The sequence below is a fragment of the Ovis aries genome, chromosome 25 (assembly GCF_016772045.2).
Source record: "Ovis aries strain OAR_USU_Benz2616 breed Rambouillet chromosome 25, ARS-UI_Ramb_v3.0, whole genome shotgun sequence".
NCBI classification, from domain to species: Eukaryota; Metazoa; Chordata; class Mammalia; order Artiodactyla; family Bovidae; genus Ovis; species Ovis aries.
Genome location: NC_056078.1, coordinates 24,366,085 through 24,388,691, shown reverse-complemented (window position 1 = coordinate 24,388,691; position 22,607 = coordinate 24,366,085). Strand labels below are relative to the sequence as shown.

The window sequence follows — 22,607 nt, the reverse complement described above, 5'->3', positions numbered from 1 at the left end:
TGGGCTGTTCACCAGCAGGAATCCTTAGTGCTATCTTTACTAATGGCACTTCAACCTGTCAGGATTAGTAAATGAGAAGGCACTTTCTTTTCAAGTGACATGTCCACTGATACTAACCAGTAGTGGAGTTGCAAAGGTCTTGGGCCATTTATGACAGAGACCTCAGAATCTGGTTGTCACAGCACATGGATATGCTTGAGAAGACACATAGTTGGCCCTATCAGGGAGCCTCCAGCAGCCTTCCTCTATAGAGATACAGGCATGCCTGGCTGTGAGGGAAGGATGTGAATGACTGAAATCAGCTGACCTTTTTTAAAAAAATGTTAAAACTAATTCACACTCAGCCCCAAAGCCCTCAGGCATGGTGGTACCCTTCCCTAACCTCTATTCCCTTCCCAGGTTCCACTTGGGATATGTTAATGACTTTACCCAGATGAGTTAGTTTTCTAAATAAATGAATAGCTTAAAACACTGCAAATTTATTATTTCACAGTCTATAGGTCAGAAGTCCAGTGGGCTCCACTGGTTCCTCTGCTCTAGGGCCCATGGCCTGGGCTCTGATTGGAGGCTCTGAGGGAGAATCTGCTTCCACGCTCATCCAGGTTTTTGGCAGAATTCAGTTCCTTGTGGTTGTAGGACTGAGGTCCCATTCCCTCAGTGGCTGTCAGACAGGAGCCCTTCTCAGCAACTTAAAGCCGCTTGGACTTCTTGTTATGTTGCCCCCTTCAGCTTCAAAGACCACATGGGGTCTTCTCTACTCTTCTATTATCTCTCATGTGCCTTTCTGTTGCTTTGCTTCTGCTTCCAGCCAGAGAAATTTCTCTGCTTTTAAGGGCTCATGTGATTAGATTGGGCCTACCCATACAATCGAGGATAATCTCCCTAAAGTCCATAACCTAATTACATCTGCAAAGTCGCTTATGCCATGTTAGGCAACATATTCACAGGTCCCAGGGATTCAGATGTGGACATCTTTGAGGGGCCCATTCTGCCCACCACAGCAGGTATAAGGGTTGGGGACAACAGCAAGCTGAGTAGAGCACAGGTTGTAAACTTCCACAGTCCCTGTATCTTCCTAAAAATGGGTGTGCAGAAAAACATCCTTTCTTTGCCCTCCAGGCAAACCTGGGGCTGATTTAAGATGAACCTTCTTCCCAAGAGTCTAGAAGCTGCACAGGCAATGATAGCAATTCTCATCTTTGCTCAGCATCATGGTGATGGGTATAAAATACCACTGTGGAAAACTGGGGGAAATTTTAGCACCAAGGTTGTTGTTTGAATAACAGATAAATTAAAGTTACCTGTAACAAAGTAGCAGCCTTTTAATATGCACATAGTCTTCATGTTACAAATGAGCACTACTCTGGAGGCAAACCATCCGATGTGGGTTCTAACCCAGGTTTGCTATGTGGCTCTCAATAAGCCACCTCTCTTCTCTGGGCCTCAGTTTCTTTGTCTATAAGTGTGGAGCTGAACTAGATCAGCATTTTCCAAAATGCATTCTATGGAAAATTCATTCCATGAAATGCTCTGCAGGAAAAGGGTCCTAAAGGCCAATGTTTGAGAAACCCCAGAGTCCCGGGGACATTGTTAAGGATTCTGAGAACAGTAACACAAAACCTAGCTTGTTTAACTCAATGTTTTCCAATCATATTTGGCAACAGTTTTTACTCCAGTACTTATTACCCTTCAGCTGTGACTTCTCTCCATTCCAATTGGCCTCTCTCTGAATAATCTGTATTTTCTCATCTCCATGACTTTGTCCCCATTTCCTCCATCTAAAGCACTCTTTCCCCACACCTCAGTGCTTCAAAATCCTGCCACAAAGACAGGCTCAAACACTGACTAACTCTCCCATGAACTGTTCTCTAGTTCCATCAGTTGGAGATAGTCTCCTTCCTACATGGACCACTTAAGAAATATCTAACCAGTAGCTGCCCTGGCATGCTATCCGGCACGCCGAACACACTGTTGTTATGACAGCACAGTCCTTCGATCATTCCTTGTCCAGCAAATATTTATTGGGTACCTACCATATGCCAGTTAATGGGGATACGGCAGTGAACACAACACAGTCCTCACCCTCAGAGGGCTCCCATTCTAGTGGAAGAGCAGTGGTTGGAGACAATCATAACCCAACATGAGGGCTATTAGGGGGACTGGGACTCAGTATTCCTGGGTTCTACTCCTGGATGCCATTCTCAGAAGTTTGTGGAGCCTGGGAATGACCATCGTAAGGAAGATGAGTCAGACCTGTCCCTATGTCGCCTTGGGTTACCTAAGATGGCTTGGGGTAAGAAAGGGAGTCCTGGAATTGGTCAGGCAGACCTGGGCTCAGATCTTCCACTTCCACTTACTGAGTGCCCTCTTCAAGAAATCATTACTGTTCAACCAACAGTATTTGGTTCAGATGTTATTGTGGAAAAACATCCAAAAGTACCTGGAATAAGATTTGACACACATCAGTTCTACCAATATTAGCACTCTTTAACTTCTCTTTGCAAATTAGGGATATTAAATTGATCATCCCTTATTCCATATTATTATTATTACTTTGAAGGCTTCTTGGAGGGCACAGTTCTACACATGGATAAATTACTTAGCCAATCCTGACTTTTCTTTTCTAATTTCCGGAGCCAATTTGATCAGACACCAGTCTTGACCATGACCTTCTCCCTACCTGAAAATGAAAAGCGAAAGTGAAGTCACCAAGTCGTGTCCAACTCTTTGGGACCCCACGGACTGTATGTAGCCTACCAGGCTCCTCCATCCATGGGATTTTCCAGGCAAGAATACTAGAGTGGGTTGCTATTTCCTTCTCCGGGGGATCTTCCTGACTCAGGAGTCAAGCCTCAGTCTCCCACATTGCAGGTAGATGCTTTACTGTCTGAACCACCAGGGAAGCCCAACCTAGGAGAAAACAATTTATGTAGGTAAAGTCCACTGCTAGCCCTGCTTTCTTCTATTCACTAACACTTTATTTGTGACCCCTTGTAGACATTGTAGGCTGGCTCATTCAACCCACATTCCAAATTACCTTTCTCTACTATGGAGGCAGGAAAAGCATATTACATACCCAGTTTTCCAGGCTTACTTAAAACTAGTGGACGTGTGACATCATGGTGGTCAACAAGATAAAGGCAGCCAGCTACCAGTGCCAGGAGAAGAGCTCTCATAGAGAAAAGGTCTTTATTTCATCTTTTACCTTTCCATTCTTGACTCTTTCTTCCAGCCTGCATCCTGAAGAGATTGCAGCCACCTTGTGCCCATGTGGTGACAAGCATGGGGCCAAAAACCCTCACCCGCTAAGGAAGACAAAGCAGAAAGAGTGAGCCCTGGTGTCCGACAGCCTTGCTGAGCCACTGTGCTGGCCCAGGGGGCTGCCTTCCTCCAAACTTCTTGTGATGAGACAAATCTACTCCCTATTTGTTCATGCCATTCTTAGAAGGTTTTCTATCATCTACAACAAAACACATCTCTAACTAACACTTGGTCAAGGGCACCTGAGATTTACCTCCTCATATTTTCTACTGTGGGCAAAATGTTTGTCTTGTTGAGGGCTTGAGTAAGCCTCTGGGTTTTATACCAGTCGGATGTTTTTACCGCAACACCTTAACTGCCCTGAAGCCAGAAGGCCACACTGGTGGGTATTTACAGAAAAGGTGTCGGGGCTCCTGCTGCTTTCCCCCTATCATGTCAAGTCAAACGTGCCCAGAGAAGAGACACAGAAGCTTTAGTGAGTTTCCCTCATTTTTAACTGTACTTAAAACGGTTACAATGGGCTCTCCTGTTCTAGATGAAAAAGGCTATCCTTATCACATGGAGAAATCACAGAGGGGAAGATAAGAAATGTCACAGTTGATACACCTTGATCTCAAAATATGGGTATCTACAGTTAGAGCCCCAAGAACGGAGTGCCTTTTAATCTCTCCTGAAAGGAAGTCTTGTGAAATAGAGCCAGTAAGTCAATATCACCATTAACATCAATGTAAGATTAACTCAGGACTTAAAGAGGCAAATAATGAATAACCTTACTTAGACTTGAGGGGTGAGTGATCTCTGTCTTTGCTGAAAAAATCTGTCTCTGGTTGTATATCCACACAGGCCCTGGGTCTGCAAGGTGGTGGACTAACCCCAGCAGAGGCCTCCTGCTCAAGAGGGGGGCTGGGTTCTGTGGTGTGAAGGGAGCTGGGAGAGGGTTCTACTCTGTAACACACACAGTGCTGCCTTTTACCACTGGCTCCCCTGCCCCACACACACACTTTACCAAAAAACATCACAAACATTGCAGCCTTGCCTGCTCTTCTCCTACTGAAAGTGGTGGGGGTTGGGTGACTCAGAATAATGAACAGGATCTGCCCAGAATCCAGGGAGGCTTATCAGTGTCCACAGGTGTTTCCCCAGGGCACCCAGCAGGCTGCTCTCCCACCAAATCTGGAAAGCATCACTGAGTTTCTGCATCAACAGCCTCTTTCACTTCTCCGAGACTGTCTGCTATGCTCTAGCTGCTTTCAAGTTGATTACAGACTCTCTTTTGGCCTCCTGAAATACTAACTTTTTAAAAGATAAAAGCCACTCCAGGGATACAATTCACATAAATGTATTTTTACTAAGAAGCACTTCCCAGCTGTTAGAAACTTTGAAAGGCATAAATGTTTTGATTTTAAGATTGTGAGTTTCCTCTTCTTCAGCACAGAAGGCTTCATCTTGCATCTGGGCAAATGTGACTGCACCTCCACGGGACTTCAGTGTATTTCTACAAGGTCATTGCCTTAGGAATGAAAAAGTAAAGTTCACTACCCTAAGAAATCTTAAAAGAGGCTGAAGGTCTTGCTCACTACCAGTGACTCTGATCTTTACATGGGAGGGTCATCTGGTCACTGCTTCTAGGAGCTGACCACCTACTTCACACTAAACCAACAATTACTGCACCTTTGACCCAAGGCAGCCAGATGGTTTTTCTCAGATTACATTCTGGGAGAAAGAACATGGGTTTGTGCACATTGTGTGGTGAGGCTGTCCAGGCAGAAGCCTCTAGGGTCCATCTGCAGAGGTTACCTGACCCCTCCTTTGCCTTCCACACAGACAGGACCCCTCAACCCCACACAGAACAAATGCCCATGCGTTCTCTTTCTCCATCTCTTGGGTTTCAGCCAGAAAAGGGGTTCCAACACATCTCTTAAATACACTTGCTTCCTAGCTTGCTACGTCCCTAGGCCCCTCCTCTCCCTTTCTAGGAGCCTAAGACTAACATTCTCCATTTACTCATGAAATATTCCTCCCTCGAGCACTGCACACCAAGTATTCCCACTACCCACACACGAGTACTCCTACTACCCACACGCAAAAGGTTTTCTCAACTCCTACTCACTCACCAACCCTCTTGCCAAAGCCAACTCCTCCCTTTCTCGCTGCCACCTCCCGCCTTAGCCTAGCAGCCCAAAGCACGGTGCCAAGGCTCAGATGCAAGAGAGCCAAGCCAATTCTTAGGGAGTTGCCTGCGGCAGCAGCACAGACAGCTAGGGCTCGGGAGTCGTGCATCCATCCTGCTCCCAGCATGGCCCAATGGAGCAAACTGTTAGCAGGAGAAGCTTGCTCTCTGACTCTCAAGAGCTGGGGCTTTCTGGATAAATGACGCTGAAAACTTGGAATCCTCAGTGAGGTTAACTGACAACTCGCTAGTAAGAGGACGCTAGAGAGCTTTACTAACTCTGAATGAGTGTTTAGATTTCAAGGGGAAAATGAGGCCCAAGACAGAGTCAGCTCTAAGTCATAACAACTTGAGTCATCAGAGTTGATCTGGGCTGCTTCAGAGATGTATTTATATTCCAAAAGTTTATAGAGGGAGAATCCAGGATCCTTCCATCCTGTCTCCATGCAACAAAGGTTCTTTCCCCCTCTTTCTGGGAGAGAAGGAAGCTTTGTCTCTTTCTCTTGTACATAGGCAAAGAAAATTCACTTTTCTCCACCCCTCCCCTGTGGAGTGTCTGACCACCCCTGTTGGAGATTTTTCCGTCTGGCTTTCATCGTATTACCCCAGTAGTAAGCACTGAGGCACAGGGTCTTGATACAGGTATAATTACTTACATAATAATATTACTTTTAAGTTACTGCATAATAACTAACCTGTCTCTGATCAAAATACCTATATGCATTAAAAATAAAATGAATAGAGATGAATATTAAAAGCTTGACAGCTCTGGTGGCAAGAATGATGGGATCCTGTGTGTCTCGTGGCATGCTGGGAGAGATAAATGAGAGCCCTGAGGCTGGTTAGCAGGAGTTGAAGAAGATCCTGATAGCCCAGCTGTCAGGAGTCTGGCATGGAAAATGGCAGCCTAATGGCACTTTTGGATTTAGCTCTCTCCTCTGGCTGGACCCTGAAATTCTTAAAGGTGGCCTTCAAGTGGAAAGGGGAATTAATTAGCTCCACGGCCAGAGCAAGTCTAGGAGAACCGCAGAGCTACGCTGCCCAGAACTGCAGGGACGGAGTCTGCATCACAGTCTTGAAGACACTTCTCTGCTCCCCTCTGATCCTTTCCTACCCCAGAAATGATCGTCCAAGATTGGAATGCTGGGAGCTCTATTGGACGCCAGCACCATGCGGAGAAGGAGACACAGGACAGAGGGTCAATGAAGATACTAAGGAAGACTGAGCAAAACCTCAGTGAGTGAGCAGAACAGTGCCAGAGTCTCCTCACACAGGCCAGAGGGTGAAATCTGGGCTGTTCTAAATGCCTGCAGTTTGCTCGCTTCTGCGTTCCCCACTGGCAGTGAGGAAAACAGCTTCTCCTTGCAGCTGTGACTTTTATCCCTGTAAATGCTGACTTTAACTGCTAGGAGTTTGTGCAAAAGTTTGCAGTGTGAAAAAAGAGTTTAAAAAAGGCTCTGCATGGTTTTCTAGGCTACTGCATCTGAATGTATGGCAGAAATTGATTTGGATGTTATATGCTTGTCATAAGTGCTTGAGAGGGATCGTCGCTTGATCAGAGAAAGATGCAAAAAGAAGTGTTCATGGGATTCCCTTGCTTTTTGCCACCTGTAGCTGAAATGGATGCCTTAACCCTGAGGTTCTGGCCATGAGGAGAAAGCTGCTGGCTTCTTACCATCAAATTGGAGGCCTGCAGTCTTCATGAACTCTAGGTGTAGGAGACAGAACAAGTCCCTGTACTGGATTTTGGCTAGAGGTTTGCCTCAGGAAAGGTGTAGTAGTAAGCCAAGAGGGCAAGAGAAGGAAGGCTGTTTCCAGATTAAGGTACACTTTAGAAGTTTCTGACATGGTTACTAGACACATGCCCTTTTGAAAAGCGGCTTTTAAGCTTGCTGAGGAGCTCCTGCATAAATCAGATCGCCCATTTGTATATTATGAAGTTGTGAGTCAACTCATATGACAGACAGGTGAAAGGAGCTTTAGAAAAAACTCCTTGCAAGAAAAGTCCTGCCAGCCAGGTGGCATTTCAGCTTTGCCCAAGAAAGTGACAGCTATCCCCTCTGCTGCCCCAAGCAAGAAAAAGCTGCTGATTTGTTGGCTGGCTAGCCAGAGGGAATCACAGATTCACAAGGTTTCCCTCAGTTGCCTGGGTCAGGCTCATCCGATGCCTGTTGTGGCTTCAAGCTTTGCTAAACTAAAAACAAGTGTGGTCTCCCAGCTCCCTGAGCAGAACTTGGACTCTGAAACTGTTGAAAGACACCCTTTTGTGGGGCCGTGAGCTGTGGAAGACAGATCATGAATGCTGATGGACTTGTCGGCATTAGCACAGAAGCCTGTGGAGAGGCCTGTTTTCTGAAGAGGTTACTGCCCATCAGGAAAGCCTGACTCTTGCCCAGCAGGGTTCCTAGGGAAGCTGCAAGTTGAGGAAGGTCCAATCATGAGAAGCACGGCCCATTCGCCCACTAGCGAAGGTGTTACTGATGTTGGCTTTTTGGTTTCAGCCTTTCAGATTTTTGCTGTCAGGACAATGCGTGCCTTTTCTGGTTCAGGCTGAGGTCACTACCAATCAGCTGCTGGTCTGACTCCCCTTTCACCTTATACCTCCTAAGGCAGCTTGACCATTCAATGCAGTCTTCATCTCTATAACAGGAGGGAAAGGGGCAGGGGACAACTTTGGAAAGAATGACATAGCCCAAGGACATAACATAAACCAATTAGAATCAAATGGGACCAAGATGGCAGACAAGACCAGACCTTAATCCTCAATCAACAACTGACATGCCACACCCGGAGGTGCCATGACAGTTCCAGGGTACTTTTAAAAGACCAAGGAGTGGGTGGTGGCCCAAATCCTGGAAATCTCCATCCCTTCCCAAAAATAGTTGGAATCATCCTCCCATAGCAGATGAAATTACCCAGCCTATAAAAACTAACCACACCAAATTTTGTGGCTGCATTCACCCTCTGCGATGGTCCACACACACTCTGTCTGTGGCATGTGCTTCTCTCTGTATCTAAATAAATCCATTTCTTACCTATCACTTTGTCTCTCACTGAATTCTTTCTGTGATGAGATATCAAGAACCTGAGCTTCATTAGGTCCTGAAACCAGGTGCTGTGGGTTTTGGCTGGGTTTGAGTCCCAGCCATGTGGGTTTAAGTCCCAAACTGGGTTTTGGCTGGGTTCGAATCCCAGCCAAACGGTTTCAGATCGACTTTTGAATATTTCCACTGGATCACTCTAGGATGACAAGGGTGAGGGCCATACAGATCTATTTCAAAACAATTTTTAATTCAAAATTCTGCATTGACCATTGTCCTGGACATAAAGTAGCTTCCTTTCTGTCCCCTAACAACAATCCCAGATTGGTGCGCCTGAAAAGGGTCCTAGGAGATTTAGATTTAATAGTTAAGTCTGTTTGAACTGTATGAAAATGTTCTGTGACGAGGCTTTCTGCCTCTCTTGCACCCACCCTCCTGGAGGTAAGGTCTGGGTGAGACAGGAGGATGGGGGGAGAAACCTGTGAAGTTGTAGAGATGAGAAACACTGGTTTTATGACAATGGAGGGAAAGCAAAAAGCAAGGCTCCAGGCAAGGGAAAACTTGAGGCCTGGGAAGATAGGGGGGTGGGGGCAGAGATTAATGATCTCTGTTTTTCAGAATCTGCTCCTGAAGCCCCCCTCCCAGGGCAAAGCCACACCTCTGGGTTCTCCTGACTAGCAGCCCTGCGACCCCTTTCCTCCCTGCCCTCTGTGCTATTGTGAACATTCCCAAATTTAAACTGACCGCTGCCTGACACTGACCAGACAGGCGTTTCCAGGCAGAATACCTCCAAATATCTTCCACACTGCAGGGACAGATGAACTGATGGCATGAGCAAGCAGGACTGCTTGAAACTACACTGAGAACTGAACCTGCCTGAATTATCTGGGATGAAGTGCAGAGTCCCCAGATGTATCCACTGGTGGGAGGTCAGAGGCCCCAGTAGGGATCCTGCCCACTTGTGCTGCCTAAATGATGTACAGCTCAATTTGGGGGCCCTCATAATTGGAAACTCCTTGTTCTCAGGGGTGCCCTGTGTGCCCTCTGCAGCTGGATGTATGAAAGGCAGGCATTAATTTATCTCTGGTAAAAACACTTACTTAAACCTGCAGGTGGTTATCAGAAACTTTCAAGGGTTTAAGGAAATACCCAGATAGACAGGTACTCTGTGGGAAGCTTACCTACGATGGGAGCACTTCCATTAGAAAAATGGTATAAAAAAAATAGAAATATGGTATGAAATTAATCCTGACTTTTAACTGATGTGATTCATAACTCTGCCTCAGCCTCAAAGGCATTCATGGCAGCTTCCATTCACTGAGGCCAGTTATATGCATGATAGAATTCGCCATAGATTTCCTTCTCGAAGGTCATGGCAAAGTCTGTGCAAAGTACTAATATATCCAGGTTTATCTGGGTGTGTACCTCAGTCCCAGGCAGGCAAGGTTAGTGCAGAAACCTGAGGAAGCCACCAGGCAGTCTAAGGTAGCATGCGTGCTAAGTCGCTTCAGTTACGCCTGACTCTTTGCGACCCTGTGGTCTGTAGCCCACCAGGCTCCTCTGTCCATGGGATTCTCCAGGCAAGAATATTGGAGTGGGTTGTCATGCCCTCCTCCAGGGGATCTTCCCGACCCAAGGATAGAACCTGCGACCCTTACGTCTCCTGCATTGGCACCACCTGGTAGACTTTGCGTGTGTGTTAGTCGCTCAGTTGTGTACCACTCTTTGCGATCTCATGGACTACAGCTCACCAGGCTCCTCTGTCCAAGGGATTCTCCAGGCAAGAATACTTGAGTGAGATCCCTATTCCAGAGGATCTTCCTGGCCCAGATATTGAACCCGAGTCTCCTGTGAGGCAGGCAGGTTCTTTACCATCTGAGCTACCAGGGAAGCCCGATAGACTTCATAGTAAATGAGGTTCAACTGACTAAAACCAGGAGGAGTCTTGGAGGCAGGGACTAAGACCAATACCGTGGGACACCTTATCCTGCCCTTGGGAGTCCTGCTGGGTAAGTGCTGTTTAAGAGAAACCCAGTGGATTTGGTCCTAGCTCCCACTGGTCTGACTAAAACAAAATGACCAATAGAGAGGCATCTTATGGGAAAATTTACCAGGTGCCAACCACGGAAAAACATAACAGGTGGAAATGAGGGACAGAGAGAAAATAGTTTTGTTTCTGCAGAGCTAGGGCTTTTGTTCGTTTTGAAAAATCTGCTGAAAACTTGGGATCCTGGGCTAAGAGCAAGTCTTAGGAAATTAATTTGTAACTATATAGATAGTGAACTCCAGATTCACCCAACCCTGGAGGTATGTGTTTATATTTCAAGGGAAAATGAGATCCAGGACCTTGGAGACATTTCTAGGTCAAGAAGCTGGAGCTTATCTGACCCCTAGAGAGATGTGTTTGCACTGCAAAAAGTTAGAGAACCAGAGTGCTTCTCATCCTGTCTCCAAAGAACAAAAGCAAATGAAGGAAAGGAAGGAAGGGCAATTGGCTTTCTCCTGTGTAAACGCGGAGAAAAATCAGTGTTTCTCCCCTACACCAATGGAATGTCCAGCCACTGGTGTGGGAGGTTTCTCTAATCAGTTCTCATGGAGTCATCCCAGGACTGATGTTGTTTGGTAAGGAATAATCAATCTGGTTCCACTTCAGGATGTCTGTGAAGAACTCTGTGACCCACTTCCTAGCAAAACAAAGCTGGTGGAAACTATAAGAACAACTATTCCAAGTCTCTGGAAATGTTATACACCAAACAAGGAAACATTTATTCAAGAAAATCTTGTACAACTTAAGAGCCATGAGACTCTGTGGGAATTAAACCACCGCCTTCTCCCTCCCCAAAGTGTCCCTCCACTTCAGCTCAGTTTGATGAAAGCCCCACTTCAGGCAAATATGGCCAAGAAGTCAGGGCTCCCTCTCCTCAGCTCCCAATCAAGGTTTACTATATCTCGCTGGGAGGGGCAAGCTGCCAGAATTTTCCATCCCCTCCAACTCCAAGCCAAAGAGGCTAAATTTAAATTCTTGGTGAGTGTGGCTGAGAGATTTGGGGTTCCCTTCCTCTCCACAGCCTCTACCCACCCACTCCTGGCTCTATCCCAGGAGCCACAGTCCAAGAATACTGAGATTCCAACCACCTTTACTTCATCTCACTCATCAGTTCCGACCTGGGAGGGCAAGCTGGTCTTCAACTTGTGTCCAGCAGCCAAAGCAGTGGCTCAGGTACCCAGAATGCAGAGGGGTCCATAAGAAAAAGTCCCAAAGCACTCCCCAAAGGAATGGGCTTTATTTGATAAGTGTTTAGGAAAGTTCAAGCCTAAAGGCACTCGTGAAGACAGCTCAGCTAAAAAGAGTCCCCCTGGGGTCAGAAAAAGCTTCAAAGATTGACCTCAAAAAACAATCCCTGCCAGAATTTAATTGGACCAGACTGGTGAGCATGTTTGCTTCTTAGTATTGTTGAAATCAACACAACAATCAGCTGGTTGTTGTTGCTCAGTCCCTAAGTGGTCTCTGACTCTTTGCAACCCCATGAAGTGCAGCACACCAGGCTTCCCTGTCCTTCACTATCTCCCTGAGTTGGCTCAGACTCATGTCCATTGAGTCAGTGATGCCATCCAACCATCTCATCCTCTAACGCCCCCTTCTTCTCTTGGCCCTCTATCTTTCCCAGCATCAGGGTCTTTTCCATTGAGTCAACTCTTTGAATCAGGGGGCCCAAGCAGCGGAGCTTCAGCCTCAGCATCAGTCCTTCCAGTGAATATTCAGGGTTGATTTCCTTTAGGATTGACAGGATTCCTTGCTGCCCAAGGGGGACTCTCTGTGAGCACCACAGTTTGAAAGTATCAATTCTTCCACGCTCAGCCTTCTTTACGGTCCAACTCTCACATCCATAAATGACTACTAGAAAAATCAGCTGGTAATTAGAACCTAATAAGAATGGTGTAAGGGAATTCCCTGGTGGGATGTCCAGTGGTTCAGACTCCACACTTCCAGCTGCAGGGGGTGCAGGTTCCCCTTATTGGGGAGTCAAAGAATGCTCAAACTTCTGCACATTTGTACTCATCTCACGCTAGCAAAGTAATGCTCAAAATTCTCCAAGCCAGGTTTCAACAGTACATGAACCGTGAACTTCCAGATGTTCGAGCTGTATTTAGAAAAGGGAGAGGAACCAGAGATCAAATTGCGAACATCTGCTGGATCATCAAAAAAGCAAGAGTTCCAGAAAAAACATCTGCCTCTGCTTTACTGACTACACCAAAGTCTTTGTATGGATCACAACAAACTGTGAAAAATTCTTAAAGAGATGGGAATACCAGACGACCTTACCTGCCTCTTGAGAAATCTAGATACAGGTCAAGAAGCAACAGTTAGAACAGGACATGGAACCACAGACTGGTTTCAAATTGGGAAAGGAGTACGTCAAGGCTGTGTATTGTCACCCTGCTTATTTAACTCACATGCAGAGTAGAAAAGTGAAAGTGAAGTCACTCAGTCATGTTTGACTCTTTGCGACCCCATGGACTGTAGCCTACTATGCTCCTTCATCCATGGGGTTTTCCAGGCAAGAGTACTGGAGTGGGGTGCCATTTCCTTCTGCAGAGGATCTTCCCAACCCAGGTATCGATCCTGGGTCTCCTGCATTGTAGGCAGACACTTGATCGTCTGAGCCACCAGGAAGTCCATACGCAGAGTACATCATGCGAAATGCAGGGCTGGATAAAGCACTTGATTCTCCTGGAATCAAGATTTCCAGGAGAAATATCAATAACCTCCGATACCCAGATGATATCACCCTTATGACAGCATGCAAAAAAGAACTAAAGAGCCTCTTGATGAAAGTGAAAGAGGAGAGGTGAAAAAGTTGGCTTAAAACTCAACATTCAAAAAACTAAGATCATGGCATCTGGTCCCATCATTTCATGGCAAATAGATGGGGAAACAGTGGAAACAGTGTCAGACTTTATTTTCTTAGGCTCCAAAATCAGTGCAGATGGTGACTGCAGCCATGAAATTAAAAGACACCTGCTCCTTGGAACAAAAGCTATGACCAACCTAGACAGCATATTAAAAAGCAGAGACATTACTTTGCCAACAAAGGTCCATCTAGTCAAAGCTATGGTTTTTCCAGTAGTTTACATATGGATGTGAGAGTTGGACCATAAAGAAGGCTGAGTACCAAAGAACTGGTGCTTTCAAACTGTGGTGCTGGAGAAGACTCTTGAGAGTCCCTTGGATGGCAAGGAGATCAAACCAGTCAATCCTAAAGGAAATCAACCCTGAATATCCATTGGAAGGACTGATGCTGAAGTTCCAATTCTTGGGCCATCTGATGCGAAGAGTAACTCTTTGGAGAAGACCTGATTCTAGGAGAGATTGAGGGCAAGAGAAGGGGGTGACAGAGGATGAGACGGCTGGATGGCATCATCGACTCAATGGACATGAGTTTGAGCAAACTCAGGTAGAGAGGGAAGGACAGGGAAGCCTGGCATGCTGCAGTCCATGTCGTCGCAAAAAGTTGGACATGACTGAGTGACTCATCAACAACAAATGATGAGCCTTGCGCTGAGTGTTTTGTGTGCATTGATTTTTAACTCAAAAGCATTCCAAGATGTTGCTACTTCTACAGTTTCTTATAGATGAGGAACCTGAGCTCCACAGAGACTAAGTAACTGCTCAAAACTAGTGACAGACTTGGGGTTCCAATCCTGGCCCTCTGACTTCAGACCCAGGAACTTCTCTCTCCTTTATACTGATATCTGTGGTTTAGTCGCTAAGTCATGTCCGACTGTTACAGCCCCATGGACTGTAACCTGCCAGGCTCCTCTGTCCATGGAATTCTCCAGGCAAGAATACTGGAGTGGGTTGCCATTTCCTTCTCCAGGGGATCTTCCTGACCCAGGGATCAAATCCAGGTCTCCTGCATTGCAACAGATTTCTTTATCAATTGAGCCACCAGGCAAGCCCCATCTGTCTGTAATTTTTTTACTATTATCTGTCTCCCCAGAAGGTTATTAGTTCCTTGTCTGTAGAGAGCTGGTCTGCCTCATTGGAAAAGACCCTGATGTGGGGAACACTGAAGGCAGGAGGAGAAAGGGATGATAGAGAATGAGATGGTTGTATGGCATCACTGACTTGATGGACATCAGTTTGAGCAAGTTCCAGGAGTTAGTGATAGGGACAAGGAAGCCTGGTGTGTTGCAGTCCATGGGGTCACAAAGAATTGGACATAACTGAACTGAAGATCCCACGTACCATGGAGCATGACCAAAAAAAAAAAAAAAAAAAAAGGCGGTGTAATACCAAATGAGGCAGACATCATAACTAAGAGATCAGGAAAAGAGAGCTCTGCTAAAACCACTGTCATCCCAGGGAGACTGTGTGCATGACCAAGGCTGCAAACTTGAAGGAGTGATATCAAAGGCTTCATGCTGCAGGGGAATGAGACATCACTAATACAGCCTAGTCTTCAAAGTAGCCGTTTTATGTTCTAAGAACTAAAGGAAACTCTGTTTACAGAAATAAAGTATGAAGACAATGTCTTGCCAAATAGAGATTATTGACAAAGATAAACTATAAAAAACTACATGAAAATCCTGGAGCTGAAAAGTACAATAATGAAAATTTAAAATTATTTAGAGGGGCTAATACATTTGAACTGGTAGAAGAATCAGTGAACCTGAAATCAGATCAATAGAGATTACACTGACTTTCTAAAAACAGAAAACAAATTAAGAAAAATGAACCAGAACCTCAGAGGATTGTAAGACTCCTTTAAAGTCATCAGTCTGTGTGTAAGGAGGAAAGAGAGAGGGGCAGAAAAAAACATTTGACAGTTGTAAAATCTTGCCAAATTTGCTGAGAAACAATCTGTACATCCAAGAAGCTCAAAAACCTTCCGGTAGGATAACTATACACACAGACACATCAGAAAGAAAACTGAAATTCAAAGAGAAAATAAAATCTTGAAAGAACTAAGAAATTATCCATCACATATAAGGGAGCCCCAAATAGATCTAACAGTTGACTCCTCACTAGAGACAATGTACCCTAGAAAGCAGTGTGATAACATATTTAAAGCAATGAAAGAATAATCTTTTACTCAGAATACTGTCATGTGTGAATTCTAGATAAAATTAATAAAGATGGATATTAAAAAACCAATAAGAACTTCCCTGGTGATCCAGTGTCTAAGACTCCACCCTCCCAATGCAGGGTTCAATCCCTGGTCAGGGAATGAGACCCCACATGCCACAAACCAGATCTACTGCAGCCAAATAAACAAACATCTTAAAAAAAAAGAAAGAAAGAAAGAAAGAAAAACCAACTATGCAGGATTTCCCTGGTGGTCCAGAGGTCCGTGTTCCCAATGCAGGGGCCTGGGTTCAATTCCTGGTCAGGGAACTAGATGCACATGTCACAGCTAAGACCTGGTAGAGCCAAATAACTATATCAAAAAATAAAAAACCGACAGTGCTCTAATCAAAATATTTTAAAATTAAATGACTTTTTACTGCCACAGTTGGAGAACAACAATATTAGAAAGTGAGTTAAGACCCAGATGATTAAGTTTACTCATGGTGTGTTCAAAGGTCCTAAAATGTTGAGACTCCCTCTTCCATCTTTTTGCAAGGATGGAGTTGCACTTGACTTGGTGTGGAAACCTGTTCCCTCTTAGCATATCACACTGGTCTTTGTCCCTATTTCCTGGCACAGAGCTCCTAAAACCTGTGGAATTTCATGAGCAATAAAGGTAATTGGCAGGCCCCTAGAGAGTCTCAGGATGGGGGCTGGATGCCAGGAAGACCACGCCTTGATTAGAAGCTTGGAACTTTCAGCCTACTCTCCAACTTATGGGGATGGGCAAGGGGCTGAAAACTGCACTGATCACCAGTGGCCAATAACTTAATAAATCCTGTATATGTAATGAGACCTCCATAAAAACTCCTAAACAATAGAGTTAGGAGAGCTTCTGGGTTGGTGAATACATCAGGTGTTGGAGAGGCCATGAAACCTTAAACCTCTCTCCTACACCTTGTCCTATGCAACTCTTTCATTTAGCTCTTCCTGAGTTGTGTCCCTTATAATAAACTGGTCTTCAGTCACTCAGTCGTGTCCAAGTCTTTCTTACCCCATGGACTACAGCCTGACAGGCTCCTCTGTCCATGGAATCTTCCCAGAAAGAATACTGGAGTGGGTTGCCATTTCCTACTCCAGGGGATCCTCCCCACCCAGGGACTAAACCCAGGCCTCTTACATCTCTCGCAATGGTCAGCAGATTCTTTACCACCGAGCCAGCTGGGAAGCACCAATAAAGTGGTGACAGTAAATAAAGGACTTTTCTACGTTCAAGTTGTTCAGGAAAATTCTTAAACCTGGGGAAGTTGGTTGTAAGAACTCTCGATTTTGTAAACAAGTAGAAGTCTCATAACCTGGGGACCTAATACTTTCAACTGACATCTGAAGGGAGGACAGTCTTGGGGGACTGAACCCTGAAGCCTGTGGAATCTGACACTCATTACCCAGAGCTAACTGTGCAACACCCAGTTGTCAGAGAGGCAGAGAATTAGTAGGTGTCAGAAGGAAAAAACACTTCTCACCCTTCCTGCTTTCAGCGCTCATTCTCTATGCCTCCAATCTGTGTAACCTGAGCTGGCAGCCCCAGGCAGTAGGTCCTACAGCCTTTCCTCAGGGCCCCTATAAGGCAAGAGGCCGGGCAGAATCACACTAAAGTCTAAGTATAAACAAACAAGATGTGGTGGAATCTCAGCTACTGACAAAAGTGTCAGCTTTAAAATGAGGGTGTAACCACTTCAGTATTCTTGCCTTGAGAACCCCATGAGCAGTATGAAAAGGCAAAAAGTTAGGACACTGAAAGATGAACTCCCCAGGTCGGTAGGTGCCCAAAATGATACTGGAGATCAGTGGAGAAATAACTTAAGAAAGAATGAAGGGATGGTACCAAAGCAAAAACAGCACCTGGTTGTGGACGTGACTGGCGATAGAAACAAGGTCTGATGCTGTAAAGAGCAATATTGCATAGGAACCTGGAATGTCAGGTCCATGAATCAAGGCAAATTGGAACTGGCCAAACAGGAGATGGCAAGAGTGAAGGTTGACATTTTAGGAATCAGCGAACTAAAATGGACTGGAATGGGTGAATTTAACTCAGATGACCATTTTATCTACTATTGTGGGCAGGAATCCCTTAGAAGAAATGGAGTAGCCATCACGGTCAACAAGAGAGTCTGAAATGCAGCACTTGGATGCAATATCAAAAATGACAGAATGATCTCTGTTTGTTTCCAAGGCAAACCATTCAATATCACGGTAATCCAAGTCTGTGCCCCAACCAGTAACGCTGAAAAAGCTGAAGTTGAACGGTTCTATGAAGACCTACAAGATCTTTTAGAACTAACACCCAAAAAAGATGTCCTTTTCACTATAGGGGACTGGAATGCAAAAGTAGGAAGTCAAGAAACACCTGGAGTAACAGGCAAATTTGGCCTTGGAGTACAGAATGAAGCAGGGCAAAGGTTAATAGAGTTTTGCCAAGAGAACACACCAAAGAAGAAACACCTTCTTCCAGTAATACAAGAGAAGCCTTTACACATGGACATCACAAGATGGCCAACATTGAAATCAGATTGATTATATTCTTTGCAGCCAAAGATGGAGAAGCTCTATACAGTCAGCAAAAACAAGACTAGGAAGGAGCTGACTGTGGCTCAGACCATGAACTCCTTATTGCCAAATTCAGACTGAAATTGAAGAAAGTGGGGAAAACCACTAGACCATTCAGGTATGACCTAAATCAAATCCCTTATGATTATACAGTGGAAGTGAGAAATAGATTTAAGGGATTAGATCTGATAGAAAGACTGTCTTGATGAACTATGGACAGAGGTTCCTGACATTGTACAGAAGATAGGGATCAAGACCATCTGGGGGAAAAGAAATGCAAGAAAGCAAAATGGCTGTCTGAGGAGGCCTTACAAGTAGCTGTGAATAGAAGAGAAGTGAAAAGCAAAGGAGAAAAGGAAAGATACACCCATCTGAATGCAGAGTTCCAAAGAATAGCAAGGAGAGATAAGAAAGCCTTTCTCAGCAATCAATGCAAAGAAACAGAGGAAAACAATAGGATGGGAAAGACTAGAGATCTCCAAGAAAATTAGAGATACCAAGGGAACATTTCATGCAAAGATGGGCTCAATAAAGGACAGAAATCGTAAGGACCTAACAGAAGCAGAAGATATTAAGAGGTGGCAAGAATACACAGAAGAATTGTACAAAAAAGATCTTCATGACCCAGATAATCATGATGGTGTGATCACTCACCTAGAGCCACATATCCTGGAACGTGAAATCAAGTGGGCCTTAGGAAGCATCACTACAATCAAAGCTAGTGGGGGTGATAGAATTCCAGTTGAGCTATTTCAAATCCTGAAAGATGATGCTGTGAAAGTGCTGCACTCAATATGCCAGCAAATTTGGAAAACTCAGCAGTGGCCTCAGGACTGGAAAAGGTCAGTTTTCCTTCCAATCCTTAAGAAAGGCAATACCAAAGAATGCTTAAACTACCGCACAATTGCACCTATCTCACACGCCAGTAAAGTAATGCTCAAAATTCTCCAAGCCAGGCTTCAGCAATATGTGAACGGTGAACTTCCAGATGTTCAAGTTGGATTTAGAAAAGGCAGAGGAACCAGAGATCAAATTGCCAACATCCACTGATCATCTAAAGAGCAAGAGAGTTCTAGAAAAACATCTATTTCTGCTTTATTGACTATGCCAAAGCCTTTGACTGTGTGAATCACAATAAACTGTGGAAAATTCTGAAAGAGATGGGAATACCAGACCACATGACCTGCCTCTTGAAACACTTGTATGCAGATCAGGAAGCAACAGTTAGAATTGGACGTGGAACAATAGACTGGTTCCAAATAGGAAAAGGCGTATGTCAAGGCTGTATATTGTCACCCTGCTTATTTAACTTATATGCAGAGTACATCATGAGAAATGCTGGGCTGGATGAAGCACAAGCTGGAATCAAGATTGCCAGGAGAAATATCAATAACCACAGATATGCAGATGACACCACCCTTATGACAGAAAGTGAAGAGGAACTAAAGAGCCTCTTGATGAAAGTGAAAGAGAAGAGTGAAAAAGTTGGCTTAAAGCTCAACATTCTGAAAACTAAGATCATGGAATATGGTCCCATCACTTCATGGCAAATAGATGGGGAAACAGTGAGAGACTTTATTTTGCAGGGCTCCAAAATCACTGCAGATGGTAACTGCAGCCATGAAATTAAAAGACACTTACTCCTTGGAAGGAAGGTTATGACCAACCTAGACAGCATATTAAAAAGCAGAGACATTACTTTGCCAACAAAGGTCCATCTAGTCAAGGCTATGGTTTTTCCAGTAGTCATGTATGGATGTGAGAGTTGGACTATAAAGACAGCTGAGCACCAAGAATTGATGTTTTTGAACTGTGGTGTTGTAGAAGATTCTTGAGAGTCCCTTGGACTGCAAGGAGGTCCAACCAGTCCATCCTAAGGAGATCAGTCTTGGGTGTTCATTGGAAGGTCTGATATTGAAGCTGAAACTCCAATACTCTGGCCACCTGATGCGAAGAGATGACGCATTTGAAAAGACCCTGATGCTGGGAAAGACTGAGGGCAGGAGGAGAAGGAGAAGACAAAGGATGAAATGGTTGGATGGCATCACTGACTCAATAGACATGAGTTTGGGTGGGCTCCGGGAGTTGGTGTTGGACAGGGAGGCCTGGCGTGCTGCAGCTCATGGGGTCGCAAAGAGTCAGACACGACTGAGCAACTGAACTGTACCGAACACAGAATTGAACTCCAAGGGAGCTTTTGCAAGACAAAAGCTACCAAGGGTTTCCTGGCAGTTTAGTGAAGTTGAAGAGTTAATGTCTTAGAAACCCTAGTCCACTGTTTCCTAAACATCAATCATTTAGGCCACCTTTGAGATTTGGGACCTATCCATGTATGTGGCTTCCCTGGCGGCTCAGACGTTAAAGCGTCTGCCTTCAATGCAGGAGACCTGGGTTCGATCCCTGGGTCGGGAAGATCCCCGGAGAAGGAAATGGCAACCCACTCCAGTATTCTTGCCTGGAGAATCCCATGGTCGGAGAAGCCTGGTAGGCTACGGTCCACAGGGTCGCAGAGAGTCGGACACGACTGAGTGACTTCACCTCACCTATCTCCAAATCCAGTTTATTAAAATAATTACTGAGAAAACTTGGTGTCCCTACTGTAAGCAGAAAATCAGTGCCATTTGTTAAATAGAAGTTATACCTTAGTTCAGTAAGAGGATGTTTAAATGTATGTCTAAATCAAGTTGTGTTACCACTACCAATGCTGTACATGCCACACTTTGGGAAATAAAGCCCTAAAATTATACCATAATCCACTGTGCAGGATGAAAGAGTAAGGTCAAAAACAGAAGGCCCTGTCCTTGTGAAGTGCCCTGAGTTGGAGAACCAGGCTTCCTCTTGAGAAGACTGATTTCAGCTTTCTTGATGAAGCGCACAAGTAGCCACCAACCTCTATAGCACTTTGATCCAGTTAGAATACTATACTACAAAAAATGTTATTTTATTACCAGGACTCTCAACCAGCAAATATAACTACGGGCCACTACAGGGCTAGACAATTAAGTTCAGTTTAAAGACAAAACTCGGCCCCTGAGACTTCTGAAAGGCAACGTCACCAAATGCTATACTGCTCTCCAGAGATGGACCATTTTATGTGATCCACAGTTACCACTGAAAGGGCACACCATTTCTTTATTCTCTTCTCTTAGGACTGTGAAGAGTCAGCTGATAGAAAGTTTAAGAGAAACAGATTCAGGCTACAACAAAAACAAAAACAAACACACAAAATAAAGCAAACACCAAAGCTGCTCCTTGCAGGTAATTTTTCAAGCTCTGTTCCAACAGGAACCAAAATCTGGAGAACAAGGATGAAAGAACAATCATGAAACAGATTCTAGGGACAAACGCACATACCTCATCCTGCTAAGCTTCCACCCTGACTAGCTTTCTCTTTCCATTTTATACCCCACTCAGATGGGAGAGGACTCACCCATCGAGAGACAATGCAGGGAAATGCCTTGAATGCCCTGGTTCTCTACAGTCTGATCCTTCCACTTGGACTTAGGCGAAAGTCGGCAGTGAAGCTGGGTGTTGCCTGACCTGGCTGAAGTCTGGCTGGAACTGCTGCTGCTGTTGCTAAGTTGTTTCAGTTGTGTCTGACTCTGTGCGACCCCATGGACGGCAGTACACCAGGCTCCACCATCCCTGGGATTCTCCAGGCAAGAAACTGGAGCAGGTTGCCATTTCCTCCTCCAATGCATGAAAGTGAAAATTGAAAGTGAAGTCGCTCAGTCGTGTCCGACTCTTTGCGACCCCATGGACTGCAGCCCACCAGGCTCCTCCGTCCATGGGATTTTCCAGGCAAGAGTACTGGAGTGGGGTGCCATTGCCTTCTCCGCTGGCTGGGACTAGCACCTTTCAATTATGGATAATTAGCAGGGACTAGAGGCAGGTTCCTTGCTTCTGCCCTAAAGAAGATATAAAAATGACAGACATGATTTCCAGTGCAGGAAATGGTGCTCAGCCTATGCACAGGGCAAGGAGACTCACTGCCCCTCACTCTGCCCTGCCTGGCACCCACACTGAAGCTGGCCTAGCATGGCTCTTGATCAACAACTAAAGGAAAAGCCTCAATTGATTCCAGGGAGGAGGCAGGCAGAAAAGAAGACTTGAGAATATGTCTGCCCTCCAATGCTCAGACCCACCCCGGACCTGACACAATGCAATCCCTAACAACCCAAGCCATCCCAACCAATATGTATCTGCTAATGCTCTTAAACCTTAAACAAGGGTCATCTTTTGTCACCTTTCAAAATATTTTTCCTCTCAGTTGGTATGAATTTGCTAATTCTTTCCAAGGGATTTGTCTCTCTTTGATCCTCAGTGCCTTTGTGCCTCTTGAGAATTTAAATGGGTCTTCTGGGGTTTCCATTTTCTACCTACCTCAGTATTCTTGCCTGGAGAATCCCATGGATGGAGGAGCCCGGCAGGCTACAGTTCATAGGGTTTCAAAGAG

At 45.0% G+C, this 22,607-nt stretch overlaps 1 protein-coding gene across 4 annotated transcripts in view; it reads right to left on the bottom strand.

Moving 5' to 3' along the window:
• Positions 1 to 22,607, bottom strand: part of STOX1 (storkhead box 1) — a 67,174-nt gene that overhangs the window by 17,461 nt on the left and 27,106 nt on the right. The window contains exon 1 of one of the 4 annotated variants that reach the window (XM_060406852.1): positions 2,681 to 3,102. The exons of the other annotated variants lie outside the window; for them this stretch is intronic. The gene's annotated coding sequence lies outside the window, so the exon portion shown is untranslated. Of the gene's footprint in view, positions 1 to 2,680; positions 3,103 to 22,607 lie in introns of those variants that run through there. 4 annotated transcript variants of the gene reach the window in all.